Here is a 20,367-nt window from a genome sequence, read left to right as displayed (position 1 = left end):
GCGGACCTTTCGGAATTCGTGCCTCTTGTGCTTCAATTTTAGATGTAATCTGTATCGACATTTCTGAAATATGCGTCTCTTGTGCTTCAATCTTCGATGTTATACGGTTCTCCTGCGATTCCAGCTGAGATGACATTTGCGACGGCATTTCTGAAATGCGTGACTCCTGTGCTTCCATTTTAGATGTTATACGTGTCTCCTGTGATTCCAGTTGGGACGACATACTTGTATTCTGGTCTGCCAGTTGATATGACACTGTCGATGTTTGAGCAGATATTGCAGTCAAAATCGTGTTCAAGTCTGTGCTCGTAACTGTCTGCGATTTTTCGTTTTTCTCTTAAATTTTTGTTGTTGTCTCGTTCCCATCAGGATGAAGGACATCATCGTCCACATTAATTCCTTGCGACTCCATAGCGTCTCGTAGCCGTGCTTGAAATTCGATCTTATTGCCGATTCTATTCAATCCACGGTTCTCCAACTCCTTTTTCAGTTGCTGACACCTTAATTCACTTAACTTTGCCATGTCCAAGTTGTATTCGAAATCTTCAGAATTTATTCAACAATTCCTCTTCTGACACAAATTGTAACGAATTTAGTGAAACTCTGCTTATTTTACTAACAGTTCAGCAATACGGAACTGTTGAATAAATAACTATTCAATAATGCAAAAATGTTCTTTGTTAGACTAAGGTAAGTGTACCTATTTACGTACTATTAAGACATGCACACGTTTAAAGTGATATCTTGGCCCAGCAAAAAGCAGTTGAAATCCATTCTTATTTCTGTGGGTTCAGATATCTGTCGCGGACTTTACGATGTTTATTAAAAAAAAAAAATTCTTTCAACTTTACGCTTTATACGCATATTTCGACAAACGTATTTTGTTCCCAAATCCGTGCGAAAATTTGGGCCGGTTCCTAACTGCGTGCAAAAGCGTTCCTATTTCCGTTATAAATTTAAAAAAATGGGTTTGCGGTTATATTTTAAATATTTTTGGAAAAAGACAATCCATTTGGGTACAAAGTACATTCCTATGTACTTTATTTATTTATTCAAAACATAAAAACAAATTTTATCGATACAGCAATAAAAAAAAAAAACAGAAAAATTCATTAGTTTCTAGTGTTGACTAGAGAAAAAGTAATTTAAAAAGTAAAATCATTGCTAACTACGTATTATTTAGATTACGTACTTAAGATTTCATATATGTACGTAGTAAATTAACATATTTTGAATAATTTGAACATTTTCAGAAGTTGTGTTCCGTTAAAGTCATGAAAGCAAAAGTAATTAAAACTTACTTTAAGTATTCAAATCGTTTTACTATAATTATATAAAAAAATTAAAAGTTGTATATTGAAATTACAAATTATATGATAAAACTGAACATTATACATGCAAATAGCTTATAAAACAAAGAAAAATTTGTTTAAAAAAAGTTATGTGAATTAATTTAAGTCGTTTATTGAAAATATTCCTCTTTTATTTATTGGCTGAGGCGGATTAATTTTTTTTAATATTTCGTCTGCTTCATAGTCAAGAATATCGTCTTTTTTTGGCCAACGCCAATTAAATCCGCTCATAGACATAGTTTTTATTTTAAATTTTAAAGGATCTCCACTGATAACTTTTAAAACTTTTCCGGGAAACTTTTCTCCTTCATACTGGATAACGACAAAGTCTCCTTCATTATAGTATTTTTCAGGAAGTAAAGATTTTTCCAGATTTACTTTTTCACGTGGCTCCTTTTCTTTTGATGCTTTTTTCAGGGCTGTTTTCCGAAGTTTTTCCTTTGATTTCTTTTCTTTTGTTTCTCTCTTTAAAGCCATTTTCTGAAGTTTTTCCTGTTTTTCCTCAACCAAGCGTCGTTGATATTCCATATAGTCTGAAGCTATTACCACAGTTGGAGTGAGCTTCTTCTTCACTTGTTTCTTCTTCTGATCGGTTGAAGAAGGTTCAGGCCAGAAAAGAGCGTTTTTGAAGGGTGTTGGAAATTCCTCCTTTGTGGAGGTTAAGCAAATCGTTATTAAGTGGCACGAGGTTATCTATCAACCTGTTATTGTAATTTTGATTGTCCTTTAAAGCATCATTAGCACCATTTTCAACGGCTAAATTAGAAGCGTTTATTTCTTTGTGCACATAAGATTGAGTATCCATTACGTTGCAAGTTGGAGTTGAACATCTCAAAGGGACATTTTGAGAAGAATCTAAGTCACTTACTTTCCCACATAAATCAAGGAAGTCAATGCTCATGTCAACTATATCGATTGAGCCACACCAGCCCGCCAATAGACTAGTAAACCCGCTTAAAGGCGCAATCCCATTGCCTTCTTCAAATTTTTCCAAAAGTAGTACAAATTTTCGTCTTTAATATCACCAGTCCATATTCCATCGCACTCGTTAAATAACTTTATTTTCTCATCTTCTAATCGCTTTTCAAATAATTTCATCAGGTCACATTGATGTGGTTGTTGTTCTTCACTATTAATCACATCTTCAACATTATCGGCAATGATGGGATTTTGCATGCCCGTTTTTTAAATTTTATGGTAAGCAACTGCATCTGCATTGAATACAAACCACAAGCTCTGAAAGCACTCTGTATCACATCAGTAGTAATCGACGATGTTATACATTTATCTATAGCTGGACCGAAATCATCACGTTTCATTCGCTGTCCATTATTTGTAATTCTCCAATCTTGTACTTCCTTTTTCAAACGCTTTTCAAACAGTGAAAAATTCCAACGTCCATGGGCTGTAACAAGTGCGTTGAATTTGGAAGAAGTGCAATTAGGATAATGCCATGTTTCTTGCAAAATTCGCTGAGAGGTAGAGATATATGGGATACGTGCCCATCCAAAAATAAAACGACAGGAAGTTTTACCTTCATTTCCAACAGAAAATTATAAAATACGTTTGCGATATATTCAAAAAAGGTTTCTCCGGTCATCCAGCCTGAGTCAGATTTGCCAATGGCCCAGCTTTTAGGATATTTCGCCATAATGTTTGGTGGGAAGCGTTTATAGGGGAAAAGGGCAAACGACGGCATCATTTTTCCATCTGCGGATGCTCCTATAGACAACGTTAGACATTCTTTTTCATCATTACCTGATCTGATGTAAACGTGCTTAGCACCGCGTTTAGTTAACACGGCTTGACCTTTTGGGCACAGGAAAAATGCTAATTCATCACAGTTAAAGATCCTTGATGGATCTTCCAGTACATCTAGACAGTTATTGTCTTTCATATAAGTCTCGACTCTCTCGAACCAATTCCTTATGGAAGATTCCGTTACTGAAGCTCGGGAAGCTGTTAAGCATTGAGACATTCGTTGGCTCAAGGACGGGTTTCTTTTTAAAAAACCTTTGAACCATTTTCTTCCTGGAATACCATTTGTAAAAGTGTTTAGCCGTTTGAGTTCCTTAACCAAATTTCCCACGGAGTTTGTAAGCTGATCTTTAGTTATAGGAAAGCCTCTTCTTCTGTCGACAGAACTGGAAGGGGGCCTGAGGTTGGCTTTTTGGTATACTTCTTCTTGATTTTGTCCAATAACGTCTGTCTGGGAATTCCATATATTTTTGATGCTCTGTAGCAGGTCATATGGCCCTTTTCCACAGCCTCAATAGCTAACTGTAAACAAGTAGGTGAATACTTCGGCATATTATGATACTAGTTGCGTCCTGTTTTATTATTATATCACTAAAAATATGCGGTTCTGTGTGCCTATAGTATAACGTAATTAGGAACATGCACAAAATTAATGAGCCTAATTCCGGTCTATACGTTTTCTCTTCAGCAGGTACCAAAAAGAAATTTTTTCTAAATTATTATATTGAGACAATATTTTATATGATTATAATCCGTATATATGCACAAAACATGTATATTTAGACAAAATTTTTAATATTTTCTTTATTAACTTTTTGTATAATTTTCCCAAATATTAGCTGTTCGACCATAACTTTCGGCTTTGTAAACTCCCGTAGTTTTGAAAAAATAGTTGCGCGGAAATAGGCCATGATAATGTGTATGAAATTAGTTACTTATTATAATTTGCAAATCTTGTAAAAATATACATCTTATTATAAAAAATTAACAAAACCATAAGATCTAAATGTTCCTAATTCCGTTCTAAGCACGTAAATAGGTGCACCTCAAAAAAATAATGCTCCTAATTACGTGCTATTTTAAAATTAAAATTCTTAATAACTTTTTTATTATACACGGGCTTTAATACATGAATTCATATCGAAAACACTTAAAACTTTTAATTTCTGAAGGAAATTATATATTAATACTTACCAATTAAAGGTAAAACTCTTAAGAATATGTCACAACACTCTTAGCAATTCCACTAACGATATACACTGACGCATGCCTTCTGAACAAAAGTTTATAGTCAACTGATAATTGAATGCAAATCTTATTTAAAAAATGTATCTTTGAGACTGACAAGTAAGAATTTTCAAATGTTAACAGTTTTGATCTATTCTTAAATTTTTTTTTATTAGAAAAATTGTTTCATTTCCTTATTTTTCTGCTTCAAACTTTTTTACCAAAAATAGCACGGAGTTTGGGGGCTAGCACGGGAATGGGTGCACTTACCTTACTTTGATACACTGAAATAAAAGACTGGTAAAATCAGCCGAAGCACGGGTTAATTCAACCGAAATTTCTGTCAATTTTTATCCATCGCAACAAGATGTTGAATCAACTGCGCACAAATAGTTGATTCGTAATTGACCGTTTTAGTAGTCAAATGAACAAAAAAAAGTTGTTGTGACAGCTTTGTATGAAAGTACCTATGTTGCCATATAAATAAACAAATGTAAGGCGCGATAACCTCCGAAGGCCGAACTTCTCTTCAAATTTGAGTCGTGCTCCTTTTTAATTTTGCTTACAAATTGGCGGGACGCGACCTACTTGTTTTATTCCGAGCCCGAGCGGCATCTGCAAGGCATATGAGTTTTCACTGAGAGTATTTCAGGCAGAAATACACTCGGAGTGCTTGCCGAACACTGCCAAGGGGCGACACCGCTTAGAAAATTTTTCTTCTAATTGAAAAAGCTTGTTTCTAAAATTTTGATGTTGCTTTTCCCGGGGTGTGAACCCATGGTCTTCTGTGTGTTAGGCGGAGTACGCTACCATCACACCATGGCGGCCGCTATATAAATACGTAAATATGTGAATACATAAATACGCATGCTTGCTACATATACATACATATGAATATAGAAATGAAAATAGTAGTCACAAAACTGATTCTCAATTCTTTCAGTTGCATCTCAGCTCATTCTCAATTTCTACTCTCGCATGTAATTGCCACACTTGATTGTTTCGAACAAAACTTGTAGTATAAATGTTTGACGTAACATTTTAAAAAGAGAACTTGTAAGTTATAGAAAAGTAAAGAATCAAATCGCAGGAAGGTAATTCACCACTGCAGTAACTTTGCATGTAATTCGGCAAGTTTAATTTTCGTAACACTTTAAGTTGAAACGATTCGAAAACAACTCAAACTTTTATTTTGTCGGAAATATCAATATTAAAAAGGGATGTTTTTTATTATCTTATTAGATTCATTCGCGTGAGTGAAAATTCATGAAAACATGAACAAAATGTTACTAACTTTGGAGAAATCCTGTTCTTTTGCAACAAGAGGGCGCAATTTTGCATTTCGCTTGGACGAGAAGTTGCAAAATTGTACCCGATAAATGGGGGTCCCGGTATCTCATAATTTTTTGCACAGTAAATTCGTTTTGTATTGATAGCTGAAAAACTAGTTTTTTATTGTTTTCCCATTTTGTGTGTTTTTTCGATTTGATGGTTTTCTTATTTTGATGTTTTTTTTAACAAGTGGCACCATCGTCATAAGTACAAAGTAGAGAGCGAAGTGAGCCTAAAATTCTCTTTGAAACTTGTTCATTTATTGACATTTGATCTCCGTTGAAATGACCTGTAAGAACCATATGTATATGTATTATTGCGCAGCCTTCTAACACTATTAAGCACACAAAACAAACAAAAACAGCATTTCAAGTGTACAGCTGGGTATGTAATGCTCGGTTTCACCCGAACTTAGACTTCCTTACTTGTTCGATATACTTTAGCCTCACGTTTCGCAAGACACGAAAGAAAAACCCCACTTTCGTCTGCGTTGTAAATATCTTGAGGCTTGTAACCGGTCAACAGGGATGGCAGTTTTGTCCTAAATTGTTTGACACCATCCTGCTTTATATCTTCAGCTTCACCAGATACGCATTTGAAAGTAACATTATTCCTTATTCGCCATTTGTTTAACCAACCATCTGAAGCATTAAAATTAGATAAACCCAGTTTGCCTGCAATTTCCATTGCCTTTGCTTTCAAAATGGGTCCAGAAGTCGGAACTTTTTTACCTCTGGCCTTAGAGAGCCAACTAAAACACATCTTGTCTATTTTAGCGCCTTCTTTAAGAAAACTTCGCTTTTGATGAACATTAACTCAAGACTCCCATTTAGAATGAATTTTTTCTTTTCAGCAGCTTGTGTTTTGCAAATATTGAACCTTTGAAAGCAAAAGAAATGTGTACCTGCTATCATTAAAATTGTGGGCTCACTATACTTTACCTTTTTGCAACTCCAGATACTGATAATTTATCTTTTTCGAAAACATTAATAATTTCCATTTTTTTTTAATCGAAAGTACCTTTCTTTTTCGGCGCCTTATTATTACGAACTTTGAAGGCAACCATTCGCATGCAACTGACTTAACAAACTGAATGGAAAACTGCCCTTAATTTGAAACACACGGATTGAATGTGTGCATACATGTTAAAAGGGGAATCACCTATTTCATTTTTATAATGAACAACAAAGCTTGCTTTTGATAGTTTTGAATTTTTTCCCTTTATGAGAAATTTTTTGTATGAAAATGGTTTGAAATACTTTTTCCGCATCCGGTTATTAGAGTGTCCGTTTATTAGGATGATATTTGTATGAAAAAATTAATGAAAAACCTGCTTGCCTAAAATTTGTCCGGTTATTCGAGCTGTCCGGTTATAAGGACTGTCCGTAATGGGGAATTTCACTGTAGGTATATGTATACGTACTTGTTAACAAATCTACTAATCACTTAGCAGGTAGCTAGTTTTACGAAATTATTATTTATGTCAGAATTAGTATAAGTAGATGTAAGATTGTAAATAGAAAACAGAATTAAATTTTATTTCAATAGAGAAACATTGTTCATTTCCTTAATTCAGAAAGTTCTTGTTTTATTATTGCGAGTTTTAAATAAATATTATTAGGAAAATGCCGAAAGTTAAATGTTTTAATCCATTTGATTTGTGTCCGCACCCAAACACCAAAAACTACGGGATTCTGAGAAAAGTAAAAAAAAAAACACTTATTGACGCTGTTTATACCTATAACAAAAAAGCGATGGAACAACGAATTTGGAACAAACGCCGACTTAAGCTATTTAAAATAAACAAAGATAATGAAGTTTGTATATACTTGCACATATAAGAATTGAATATACAAATTCAGAAACAATATATTGTAACGAATTTAGTGAAACTCCTCTTATTTTATAGCTTCCACTAACGTTCGTATTGCTAAACTTTTGAATAAATAACTCCAATATTCAATAATACAAAAATTTTCTTTATTAGACTTCACAATAACAAAAATAACGTCTGCTTGTGTATGCATGCATGGTCAACTTAACTACACCATACATATATATATATATGTACTTGTAAACAAACCTACTAATCACTTAGCCGGTAGCTAGTTTTACGAAATTATTATTTATGTCAGAATTAGTATAAGTAGATGTAAGATTGTAAATAGAAACCAGAATTAAATTTTATTTCAATAGAGAAACATTGTTCATATCCTTAATACAGAAAGTTCTTGTTTTATTATTGCGAGTTTTAAATAAATATTATTAGGAAAATGCCGAAAGTTAAATGTTTTAATCCATTTGATTTGTGCCCGCACCCAAACACCAAAAACTACGGAACTCTGAGAAAAGTAAAAAAAAAACACTTATTGACGCTGCATATACCTGTAACAAAAAAACGATGGAACAATGAATTTGCAATAAATGCCGACTTAAGCTTTCTAAAATAAACAAAGATAATGAGGTTTGTACATACGTACTTGACATATAATAATTGAATATACAAATGCAGAAACAGTATATTGTAAGGAATTTATTGAAACTCCGCTTATTTTACACCTTCCACTAACGTTCGTATCGCTAAACTGTTGAAAAAATAACTCCTATATTCAATGATGCAAAAATGGTCTTTATTAGACTACTTTGATAGTACTTCACAATAACACTTATACTTCGCAACCAATAGCGTGCTTAAATCAAACTGATTACGGACAACTCAGCTTCTGCTCCTTTTATTCTCTCTGCCCAAATGTCTAGATGTTTTTTCTTCTAGAATCCTCTACCTGGTCAGCAGCCATACGCGCGTGTATTTGTAGTGTGTAACCATATGCGTGTGTATATGTGAGCGAAGTAGTAACTGATGATGACATGCGTTTGTAAGTATCTCTCTGCTGCTTGTATGTATGTGTGTACATGATGATTAGTGTGTTTATGTAGCTTTAATAACCTTAGAGATGATAATATTCGTCACACTTCCTTCCTTTTGATCAGACAAATCTGTCGAACTAACCGCTGCTAACCTATCCAAATGAATCACCCTTCTATTTCGTGGTTTCCCAATTGTTTGTATGCGGTAGATGACCTCACTGATCTTCTTCACAACTCTGTACGGGCCTTTCCAACTGCACCAAAGTTCGGATGGAACACTATTCCGCCGGTGAGGGTTGTATAGCATTACCAAATCTCCCTCCAGGAAACCTTCCGAACTATGGTTTTTGTCGTACCTGAGTTTCATCCTACTACTCTTTATCCTGGACCGCTCCCTCACACTCTGTTGCTTGGCCATTGAACTACTTCGTAGAGCTTGCGCTTGACGGATTGGCTTCGCATAATCAGTATCGTTCCGACGTTTCCCAACAGTAGTTGCGCCCAGGCTTGAAACCACCTTTGCATTCTTTCTGGGAAATTCTTTCGTTCGTTTTAGTGCATCCATTAGGGTTTGTCAATGCCAGTGTTTTCCATCAATCTTTGCCCCCTTTACTTTCTTTGACTTTTGTGGTCTCTGTCGAATCTCCTCCACCAGCACTCGCTTACTGCTGAACCCTTTCTCAAAACTGAAGTTAAGTGGTATATCCTGGTTCTTATAGCGCATATTCCTTCTGTGCATGTCGATCCTGATGTCATGGTCAACTAAGAAGTCCATTCCCAATATGACTTCATCAACAATCTCCGCCACAACGAATTTGTTAGAATCGTGACCTTTCCAATTAAGACCTCAAATACCACTTCTCCCTGGACTTGGTTATACTTGCCAGTGACCGTACGCAATCTTGCTCCAGGTAAGGGTTTTACTCTCCTGTTGACCAAGTCAGATCGGATTAAGGAATGAGATGCTCCCGTATCTACAGCCAGTACAAGTTCTTTGCCATCCGGATTTCCTCTGACGGTAAGACTGCTTGAATTTTTTTTTTTTTTTTTTTAATGGACGTTGTGGCAGCGCGCTGCCCTCAAGTGGCCCAATGAAACCAGGCTAATCCTGTTCACGCGATCGATTTATATATATATATAATAACTTTTTTTATTTTTTTTATTTTGCCGAGTCTTTGATGGGCAGCGGTTTGTCAAGCGTCACGATCTGAGACTGCTCAGTTACAGAAGAAATTTCATCAGCCAAGCGTAATACTTAAAGAGAACAGAAGCAAACGTATTATACATTAATTTAGAGAGGTGAGAACAATATTTTTTATAGAAAAAAGGGAGTCCGAGCTATCAAATGTGTTTGAGTGAGAGTTCATTTTGTTCCAAATTCGTTCTACATTGTTTCAGCAGAAGAGGTTTGAAGTGTCTCGATGTCCGAGAGGGAACGCAAAAGTTCACTTCATTCAGAAAGAATGGGCTCGAAATTGATCCATTTAAAGGTTTTGTCATAAATATTACACCCAGCATTTCCCTTCGACCAGCAAGAGTTGGTAGATTGATAAGCTTTAATCGATTAGTATAAGGTGGAAGATTAGTTAAAGAGTCCCATTGGAAATTTCTTAAGGCAAATAGTAAAAATTGTTTTTGTATTGATTCGAGACTGTCTGCATGGACTTGATAACGCGGATTCCAAATTATCGAGCCGTATTCTAATATTGGCCTAACTAATGTTGTTAAAAGTGCTTTAGTTATGTAAGGGTCATTAAATTTTTTTGACCACCGTTTAACAAATGCAAAAACACCTTTGCCTTAATTCACTGTAGCATTAATATGAAGATTGAAACTAAGTTTGGAATCCATCATGACTCCCAAGTCAATAAAATTATTTACAGTTTCTAGACTATAGTTGTTAATTGTATATGAAGCTGGTGGCGAAACTCTCCGAGAAAAACGTATATGTATATGTATATGAAAAAGGTATATGTATACGTACTTGCTAACAAATCTACTAATCACTTAGCAGGTAGCTAGTTTTACGAAATTATTATTTATGTCAGAATTAGTATAAGTAGATGTAAGATTGTAAATAGAAAACAGAATTAAATTTTATTTCAATAGAGAAACATTGTTCATTTCCTTAATTCAGAAAGTTCTTGTTTTATTATTGCGAGTTTTAAATAAATATTATTAGGAAAATGCCGAAAGTTAAATGTTTTAATCCATTTGATTTGTGTCCGCACCCAAACACCAAAAACTACGGGATTCTGAGAAAAGTAAAAAAAAAAACACTTATTGACGCTGTTTATACCTATAACAAAAAAGCGATGGAACAACGAATTTGCAACAAACGCCGACTTAAGCTATTTAAAATAAACAAAGATAATGAAGTTTGTATATACTTGCACATATAAGAATTGAATATACAAATTCAGAAACAATATATTGTAACGAATTTAGTGAAACTCCTCTTATTTTATAGCTTCCACTAACGTTCGTATTGCTAAACTTTTGAATAAATAACTCCAATATTCAATAATACAAAAATTTTCTTTATTAGACTTCACAATAACAAAAATAACGTCTGCTTGTGTATGCATGCATGGTCAACTTAACTACACCATACATATATATATATATGTACTTGTAAACAAACCTACTAATCACTTAGCCGGTAGCTAGTTTTACGAAATTATTATTTATGTCAGAATTAGTATAAGTAGATGTAAGATTGTAAATAGAAACCAGAATTAAATTTTATTTCAATAGAGAAACATTGTTCATATCCTTAATTCAGAAAGTTCTTGTTTTATTATTGCGAGTTTTAAATAAATATTATTAGGAAAATGCCGAAAGTTAAATGTTTTAATCCATTTGATTTGTGCCCGCACCCAAACACCAAAAACTACGGAACTCTGAGAAAAGTAAAAAAAAAAACACTTATTGACGCTGCATATACCTGTAACAAAAAAACGATGGAACAACGAATTTGCAATAAATGCCGACTTAAGCTTTCTAAAATAAACAAAGATAATGAGGTTTGTACATACGTACTTGACATATAATAATTGAATATACAAATGCAGAAACAGTATATTGTAAGGAATTTATTGAAACTCCGCTTATTTTACACCTTCCACTAACGTTCGTATCGCTAAACTGTTGAAAAAATAACTCCTATATTCAATGATGCAAAAATGGTCTTTATTAGACTACTTTGATAGTACTTCACAATAACACTTATACTTCGCAACCAATAGCGTGCTTAAATCAAACTGATTACGGACAACTCAGCTTCTGCTCCTTTTATTCTCTCTGCCCAAATGTCTAGACGTTTTTTCTTCTAGAATCCTCTACCTGGTCAGCAGCCATACGCGCGTGTATTTGTAGTGTGTAACCATATGCGTGTGTATATGTGAGCGAAGTAGTAACTGATGATGACATGCGTTTGTAAGTATCTCTCTGCTGCTTGTATGTATGTGTGTACATGATGATTAGTGTGTTTATGTAGCTTTAATAACCTTAGAGATGATAATATTCGTCACACTTCCTTCCTTTTGATCAGACAAATCTGTCGAACTAACCGCTGCTAGCCTATCCAAATGAATCACCCTTCTATTTCGTGGTTTCCCAATTGTTTGTATGCGGTAGATGACCTCACTGATCTTCTTCACAACTCTGTACGGGCCTTTCCAACTGCACCAAAGTTCGGATGGAACACTATTCCGCCGGTGAGGGTTGTATAGCATTACCAAATCTCCCTCCAGGAAACCTTCCGAACTATGGTTTTTGTCGTACCTGAGTTTCATCCTACTACTCTTTATCCTGGACCGCTCCCTCACACTCTGTTGCTTGGCCATTGAACTACTTCGTAGAGCTTGCGCTTGACGGATTGGCTTCGCATAATCAGTATCGTTCCGACGTTTCCCAACAGTAGTTGCGCCCAGGCTTGAAACCACCCTTGCATTCTTTCTGGGAAATTCTTTCGTTCGTTTTAGTGCATCCATTAGGGTTTGTCAATGCCAGTGTTTTTCATCAATCTTTGCCCCCTTTACTTTCTTTGACTTTTGTGGTCTCTGTCGAATCTCCTCCACCAGCACTCGCTCACTGCTGAACCCTTTCTCAAAACTGAAGTTAAGTGGTATATCCTGGTTCTTATAGCGCATATTCCTTCTGTGCATGTCGATCCTGATGTCATGGTCAACTAAGAAGTCCATTCCCAATATGACTTCATCAACAATCTCCGCCACAACGAATTTGTTAGAATCGTGACCTTTCCAATTAAGACCTCAAATACCACTTCTCCCTGGACTTGGTTATACTCGCCAGTGACCGTACGCAATCTTGCTCCAGGTAAGGGTTTTACTCTCCTGTTGACCAAGTCAGATCGGATTAAGGAATGAGATGCTCCCGTATCTACAGCCAGTACAAGTTCTTTGCCATCCGGATTTCCTCTGACGGTAAGACTGCTTGAATTTTTTTTTTTTTTTTTTAATGGACGTTGTGGCAGCGCGCTGCCCTCAAGTGGCCCAATGAAACCAGGCTAATCCTGTTCACGCGATCGATTTATATATATATATAATAACTTTTTTTATTTTTTTTATTTTGCCGAGTCTTTGATGGGCAGCGGTTTGTCAAGCGTCACGATCTGAGACTGCTCAGTTACAGAAGAAATTTCATCAGCCAAGCGTAATACTTAAAGAGAACAGAAGCAAACGTATTATACATTAATTTAGAGAGGTGAGAACAATATTTTTTATAGAAAAAAGGGAGTCCGAGCTATCAAATGTGTTTGAGTGAGAGTTCATTTTGTTCCAAATTCGTTCTACATTGTTTCAGCAGAAGAGGTTTGAAGTGTCTCGATGTCCGAGAGGGAACGCAAAAGTTCACTTCATTCAGAAAGAATGGGCTCGAAATTGATCCATTTAAAGGTTTTGTCATAAATATTACACCCAGCATTTCCCTTCGACCAGCAAGAGTTGGTAGATTGATAAGCTTTAATCGATTAGTATAAGGTGGAAGATTAGTTAAAGAGTCCCATTGGAAATTTCTTAAGGCAAATAGTAAAAATTGTTTTTGTATTGATTCGAGACTGTCTGCATGGACTTGATAACGCGGATTCCAAATTATCGAGCCGTATTCTAATATTGGCCTAACTAATGTTGTTAAAAGTGCTTTAGTTATGTAAGGGTCATTAAATTTTTTTGACCACCGTTTAACAAATGCAAAAACACCTTTGCCTTAATTCACTGTAGCATTAATATGAAGATTGAAACTAAGTTTGGAATCCATCATGACTCCCAAGTCAATAAAATTATTTACAGTTTCTAGACTATAGTTGTTAATTGTATATGAAGCTGGTGGCGAAACTCTCCGAGAAAAACACATGAATTTACATCTTTTGAGATTGAGCGGCATATAATTTACATTGCACAAGGTAACCAAGTGATTTAAATCTATTTGAAGCAAGGAATGTTCCTCAACCGAGGCACATGATTTTAAAAGTTTTACATCGTCTGCGTACATCAAGATTTTTGAGTATTTAATTGTACCAGATATATGGTTTATGAACAACAAGAACAGAATCGGACAAAGATGGCTGCCCTGAGGAACACCAGAAGAAACATTGATGACCCCAGAAAGTGTACTTTTAAAGATTACTTTTTGCGTACGATAACCAAGATACGAAGAAATCCAACATATAAGACGGGGTTGAAAACCGAGTTGACTGAGCTTATGAATAAGTAATGGGTGTTGTTAAAGCACGGCCCTTTTACTGTATGAACTGTTTCAAATATTTTGTCATCCTTATTTATTGTTCTATCATCATACATATGTACGTACATATGTCACAGTCTGTTTGTTTTATTGAAATCTGGAAATTGTCCGCTAAACATGAATACATATGTGAAAATGTCTAGCTCTTTCGCATAGGTACATAAATTTGACTTCATAACTGTGCAATTATATTTATTTGTAAACCGTAATGTTAGTCGCTCTAACTCTTGCATACAAAGTTGCTATGAATTTGGTGACCGTTTTGGTCGTCGATGAAGAATTGGAGCGAACAACACTGCGGTAAGTACTGTTTGTTAGCTTGTTAAATGTTAAGCATATTTGTAATAGTTTCCTTTAAATATGTAGAAATAAACCCACAAAACACCCACAAATAAATTAATACGTGGAGTTAAATTCGCAAATCGTAATTGACGACAGATTTTTATTTCGCATCGATGACCCATTTTTATTTCGCAATGTAAATACATTTACATATTTATGGAACTCGTCAAATCGTTGGGGATAAAAATAAGTAGCCGCGCATTGCCCTTTTTATGGATAAATTCCCACGCCGTAGTACTCGTTTAAATCCAGTCAGTGGTAAGAACAAAAGAACAGCCATGCCTTTAATGGAAAAAGACGTGCCAATGTCAAACACAACACTTAGTATGCCTGCAACAAAACCAGCCTCACCTATAATTACTTCAGGTTCCTCAACAACTTCAGCAGCAAGTCAAGAAAGCGTGGTTAGCGCAATGCAACAACGTATAGCCGTACTCGAAAGTAACCTCAGAGCTGCTCAAGCAAAGTTGAGGGATCATGAAGCGCAAAATGCAGCAAACAATGGTATGGGTGCTACGTCGGCAGCTCCCCAGCCACCAACGACGTAATTGTCATCTGCGCACCTGACGGGAACGCAAGAAATAACAGCTACGACTGCTAATACACCACCTTTTCCATTACTAGCCGACATTCGGTACTCGCCGCCACTTTTCACTGCCTGTAGTACTACGTCTACCGCAAATTGCCAATATATTTCGCTTAATGATATGTATGCTAATCCGCTGCCAGCTGTTAGGGCCACTCCGCAAGGGTTTAACCCTGCCAGCACTCCTGCCTATACACAAATTAGTTCTGTAGCTGCACCGTCGTCTTGCTTACCTAGAAAAATGCAAGCTTTGCCGTATTTCTGTGGGAAACCAGAAGACTGGCCAATATTCTATACTGCCTTTACAGAATCTACGGCAGTCTACGGATACAGCAATTTCGAAAATAATCAGCGGCTACAGAGAAGCTTGAAGGGCGAAGCTAGAGAATCGGTAAAGTCTCTACTTATTCACCCGAACAACGTTAGCAACATAATAGAGCAACTTAAATTTAGATTTGGCCGGCCAGAACAGCTGATCCGTAGCCAGCTAGCACGCGTAAAAGAAATTGCACCCATAGCGGAAAATGCAATGGTAAAAATTGTCCCGTTTGCCAGCAACGTGAACAATATCTGCGCTTTCCTACAATGGGTGAGAGGAGGAGATCTACATTTAGCCAACCCTACGCTACTCGACGACCTTGTCATGAAATTGCCAATGAGCAAACGAATCGAGTGGGCTAGTTATGCGGCAACGGTACAACCATATGCGACCGTGAAACAGTTTAGCGAGTGGCTCACGAATCTCGCGAGTGTCATCTGTACAGTTCAGGATGGTGATCCAGTGCGGGATCATAAACGCCGGGTCGTACTTCACACTGCGCAAACTTACCGTCAATCAAATTGCGCAATCTGCCAGGGTCAACATAAAACATCTGAGTGCACACAATTTATTGAGCTGACTGTTGCAAACAGGTGGGCTCAAGTAAAGCAGAGCCGCCTTTGCTTCGGGTGTCTTAGCTCTGGACACGGTATGCGTGATTGTCAACGGCGCAAGCCATGCGCTATAGAGGGTTGTAGGAGAATGCACCATAAACTCCTACATGAGGTCGAACGTCCAGCGACCAATTTGCCGAAAGCAGTAAATTGAGTCAAAAGACACGAAACTTCGATGGTTCAAGCCAAGAATCACACCGTAATGCACACGCAACCGCCAGTAGGTAGTCAACAGCCAAAGGACGCAGAAGCGGCTGTGCTAAGTTGCAGTAACGGCGCTGAAAGTAAGTTATTATTTAGAATTTTACCAGCCATTTTGTATGGAATCAACAGATCGGTCGAGACGTATGCGCTATTAGATGAAGGCTCTTCAATAACAATGATTGACAATACTCTTCTGAACGAACTTGGACTACGAGGACGTGAGCAAAGTCTGAACTTGCAATGGTTCGGTGGTCGCGCAGCACAGGAGCCAGCCCTCATTGTTGACCTGTCAATAAGTGGAGTAAGTGTTCGCAAGAAGCACAAGCTACGAAACGTATATGGGGTTTCAAATTTGAAGCTGCCATCTCAAAGTTTAAGTAAGTCCGAGTTGAATTGCCATGGGTCGCATCTAAGTGAGTTGCCAGTACAGACATATCCGCAAATTAGACCGAAACTTCTGATCGGTCTTGACCATTGCCACCTCGGATTGCCCTCCACTACCGTAAGAGTTAGAGAGGGTGGTCCTTTCGCTGCGAACACCGAACTAGGATGGGTATTGTTTGGCCCAACATCGAGCATATCCATACCCATGCCCGCCCCAATGATGTCGTCATGTTTGCTGCTGAACAATTGTAGCGATCAGTCACTCCATGATATGGTGGCCAACTTTTTCGATACCGCCAATAGAAAGTGAATCCGACAGCCGAGCACGACAGATATTGCATTCAACCACACTTCGTATTGATGGAAGGTTCCAGACTGGGCGCTGAACTTGGCGCTGCATATGAACGCATCATAAACTCATATATAGAGAAGAAATACGCACGTAAGCTCCTACTAACAGAAGCAGCCTTATTGTCGTCCAAAACATGGTACTTACCTCACTTCGCCGTCAGAAATCCCAATAAGCCAGGCAAATTACGCTTAGTCTTCGATGCCGCGGCTCAGGTTGAAGGTGTCTCTCTTAACTCGTGCCTACTGAAGGGACCGCAGGAGTACAAAGCATTGCCCTCGATACTCTTTCAATTTCGCAAATGTGCCTATGCAGTATGTGGTGATATAAGAGAAATGTTTCACCAAGTGCTAGTGCAACCAGACGACAGATATGCGCAGCGATTCCTGTGGCGCAATGGTAACTCCACAAAGCAGCCTGAAGTTTATGAAATGCGAGTGATGACGTTTGGTGCCGCTTGCTCACTATTGGGTATTATATATTATGTGTTAATGTCAACTCAGTTTACGAACATTACATATGCTACATACACATGTATATACAAACGCACTATACTCTCTCTTGTTTCATTACCACCTCTTGTAATCATACCTATGAACTATAATACTCTTACTAAATAAATCATTCGAAGTTTAGCTGTCAAGTTGGTCCGTTGTAATTATTAATACACAACATAATTGGCGACGAGCGGGTAAAAAAAAAAAATTTAACAAAGAACTTTTTAATTGGTGTTAAAGAACCTTTAAGCGTTGCAAAATAACAATAAATAAAGTAAGACGAATTTCGTCAGTGAAAATTTAATTCACAAACAACGCAATATCTTTTTTACTTCGAATCAAAGTCAGTGGGTCTCTTAAAATGCAACAAAATACAACAACAACAAATACACCGACCACATTATTTCAGACAACAAATGTGCCGGAATTCCAGCCAAATGATGAAACATGGATGATGTGGAAGGACAAATTAGAAAATCATCTTGCTGAGATAAATTGTGTAGAAGAAAACGCAAAAAAACGCATTTTATTAAAATCAATTGGTGCTGCACAGTACAGTTTTTTATACGATTTATGCACACCGTTATCTCCAGCAACAAAAACATACAAAGAGCTGTGTGAAATATTGGAAGCGCATTATACACCACCAACAATTATTTTTCGAGAACGGAAGATTTTCCATCAAGCACGAAAAACGGATTATGAAACCGTTTCTCAGTGGTTTGCAAGAGTGAAGAGATTAGCAGCAAAATGTCAATTCGGTACACATTTTGAACACATTTGTTTCGTGATCAGCTTACCAGATAAAATTTTTGACCGCATCAGTGAAGAAAACTCATCCTTAACATTGGCTAACGCTCTAACCAAAGCAATGATTTTAGAGTCAAAATCTTGTTCAATACTGCTGATTCTACTACTGGATCGAGTGTGAATTTGGTAAAAACATACCCGTCAAAAAACAACAATACACGTACAGCAGTAAGCAAGAATAAAAATGGTAGCAGCAGTAAAAGTAAGGACGAAAAGAAACCAAAGTGTTTTCGTTGCGGATGGAAGAATCACGAGGCAAAGGACTGCAAATTTAAAGACAGCACATGTTACAAATGTTCCAAAGTAGGACACTTAACTTCGGTATGCAGATCTAAATCGAAAAGGGCTGCAAATTATGTGTCTGATTCAGATAAAATTGATCAAAGCCACACTGACGAGTCATTTAATTTTTCTATTTTCAGCGTTAACACGAGCGACCCGAATGGTGTGTATTCCCTATCAGTGGAGGTCAGAGGGAGGAAAATGGATGTTGTGTGTGACACTGGAGCGCCATGTACACTTTTTCCAAAATCTCTGTATAAGGAGTTATGCAAAAACGAAAAACTTTTTCCATGTTCGATTCCATACGTGAACTATAATGTAAGCAAATAAAATTATGTGGAAAATTTACTACACCCATTACATATCGCGGTATTACAAAAAAGATTTATGTGGTCGTATCAGACACTAAAAGCCCTCCACTGCTAGGTAGATCATTTCTGCGAGCTTTCAATTTTGAATTAACTCAAATCAACCTTGTGTCAACTGAAGAAAAACATACAATCATATTAGAGCAGTTTAAAAGGGAGTTTTCCGGGGTTTTTAAAGAAGAATTGGGAAAATTCAGCGGTCAGAAAGTAAGACTAGAACTAATGAAAGATGCAAAACCGATTTTTTGCAAGCCTCGACCTTTGCCAATAGCTTGGAAAGAACAGGTAGGGAAACAATTACGGGAGTTAATCAAGGGCGACGTTTTAGAACTCGTGGATAACTCTGATTGGGGAACGCCACTTGTTCCCGTCCCAAAGCCAGACGCCACACTTAAAATATGCGGAGACTACAAGGCTACCATAAATAAATATTTATGTGACTATAAATATCCACTTCCGCGCATAGATGAAATATTTGCATCACTAGGGGGTGGTGAACTTTTCACCAAATTAGATTTATCAAATGCGTACAACCAATTAGTTTTGGATGACGATTCACAACTTTTATAAGCGTTGAGCACACATATAGGTACGTTGAGAGTCAAGCGCATGCCATTTGGTATAAAGCCAGCAGCAGCCATTTTTCAAAAGACTATTGAAAATTTATTGCGAGGAATCCCAAATGTTGTCATATACCAAGACGATATTACTCTCACGGGGAAAACTTTTCATGAGCACATACAAAATTTAAGGGCAGTTTTAGAAAAATTCAAAGCTTCAAATTTAAAATTTAATTTAAAAAAATGTGCCTTTTTTCAATCTAAAATATCCTATCTAGGTTTCAATATAGATAAGCATGGCCTAAGCAAAACAAGTGAAAGGATATCGAGCGTCCTAAATGCTCCTGTTCCAGGGAACGTTTCAGAGGTCAAGGCATTTTTAGGAATGGTCAATCATTATTCAAAGTTTGTCGAAAATTTCGAAAAAAAAGTAAGCCCTTTATATAATTTATTGCAAAAAAATGTGCAATTTAAATGGACAAATGAATGTCAAGCAGCATACGAATTAATAAAAAAAAGAAATTACTTCGGACCAGGTGCTGGTTCACTTTAATGTCGACTTGCCTTTAATTCTGTCAACTGATGCTAGTAATAGTGCAGTCGCGGGCGTACTTCCCCACAAATTTTCAGATGGTTCTGTAAAACCTATTGCATTTGTTTCGAGATCTCTTTCTAAAAGTGAACGAAATTATAGCACGCTTGAAAAAGAGCCTCTTGCCATCGTATATTGCGTGACAAAATTCCGACAA

The sequence above is a fragment of the Eurosta solidaginis genome, chromosome X (assembly GCF_040869045.1).
Source record: "Eurosta solidaginis isolate ZX-2024a chromosome X, ASM4086904v1, whole genome shotgun sequence".
Lineage (NCBI taxonomy): Eukaryota > Metazoa > Arthropoda > Insecta > Diptera > Tephritidae > Eurosta > Eurosta solidaginis.
This window is presented reverse-complemented; position numbering follows the sequence as displayed.